We start from the raw sequence: 1,491 nt of genomic DNA on the forward strand, positions 1-1,491 counted from the left end.
TGTGGAAGTCATGGACTAAATTTAATTACTCTACTTAATTTTTCTCTCGTATCCAATTAATTTGAACGTCCATTGCATGCAAAAGTCACAAAACAACCACAAATATTCTCACGCCTTGTCAAGTGTCATCAGCATATACATTTTTTAGAATTTAAGACAAAAAAACTCAATTATGAAAGTCAAAAGTGGCGTCACCAAGTGTTTGTTTGTTTTCCTCTTGATTTCTTCTTCGCTCATTACAACGATAGGATCGTCCCAACCAATAGATTGAATATCAAAAAACTTATTAAGCTGAAAGGAGGATCAAAATATGAGCCATTGAGAATGGCATTTGCTTAACTCCACTGATTCCAATAGCTGATAAGCTTGAGGTGAAGTCATTATGACCAATGTAGATTGTTTAGAGGGCTTTTCAGAATATGTCCAGTGGAGGAAGATTGTTACGTCTAGAACAAAATTCCACATCAAAAAAACCCAACAGACTCCATGAGTATTTGGAAAAAAATCAGTCATTTACTTAGGTCCATGAAAGAAAAAAATGAGTGTGTCGATGAGGAGTAACTCGATTACCACTGGAGTTGAGTTCATCAACTCTGACTCAATTGCCTCATTTGATTGAGTTGAATAGCCAAAGAGAATGGACTAGTTCTACTTACAAATACAGAAGTATTAGGCAGCAGTACTGAGGATCCTGATGTGGCGAAGTTCGCACCATGTCTAGAATCAGATTCAATCGATTGGAGATAAGTGCTAAGAAATGTCAATGGAAGAAACTTGTAAACAGTCTGTCAGATAAAGATCTTTAACATTACGTTATGAAAGAATGTCCAGGGACCTAGTCGAACCCTTTCATGGATTCATTGAGACATGGTAAGAGTAAGAAGTACAATTTTGCTACAAGTACAGAAAAACACTTGGCAGATTTTCATTGGTTCTTGACACAACAAACACAGAAATTGCATCATACAGATGTTGCCAGTACAACACCTATATCATTTTTGTCAATAGTTTTCTGTACCTATGGAATTATTCTAAGAAGTTATCCAAGAATACGATGTAGAGTGACCCATCTGTGGGTCGACAAGTTGGTTTCTTAAAGTAGGCCATGCCATTGGGAGGCTTCTGCGCAGGAAAGGATGCATAAAGACCACCCGTATCAGAATTCGAGTCACCAAAATTGATTATGGCTTCAAAAGCACATTTTGCGTTAGTACCATGCATCAACATGCCATCATAGCCATCCAAGAAACAAGAATTTGCCTCAAAATGGCAGACTTTGAGTATGATTTGAGACTCAAATTTGGATAAGAAATGCCACAATACCAGGGGAAAATTTCACAGGGAGAATACAGGCCTCTCACAAACACGAGGGTCCCATGATTTTTGGGGTATTTTTTTAATGAGGTGGGATCCACCTGTTTGTGAAAGGCCTGTAAGAAGCCTGTGAAATTTTCCCCCGGCATTGTAGCATTTCTTTTTTCTTTTTACTTT

At 37.7% G+C, this 1,491-nt stretch overlaps 1 pseudogene; it reads right to left on the bottom strand.

The window, feature by feature from the left end:
- Positions 1-286: 286 nt before the first annotated feature.
- LOC111380106 lies at positions 287-1,227 on the bottom strand (annotated as a pseudogene).
- Between the last annotated feature and the right edge of the window lie 264 nt (positions 1,228-1,491).

The sequence above is a fragment of the Olea europaea genome, chromosome 3 (genome assembly GCF_002742605.1).
Source record: "Olea europaea var. sylvestris chromosome 3, O_europaea_v1, whole genome shotgun sequence".
NCBI classification, from domain to species: Eukaryota; Viridiplantae; Streptophyta; class Magnoliopsida; order Lamiales; family Oleaceae; genus Olea; species Olea europaea.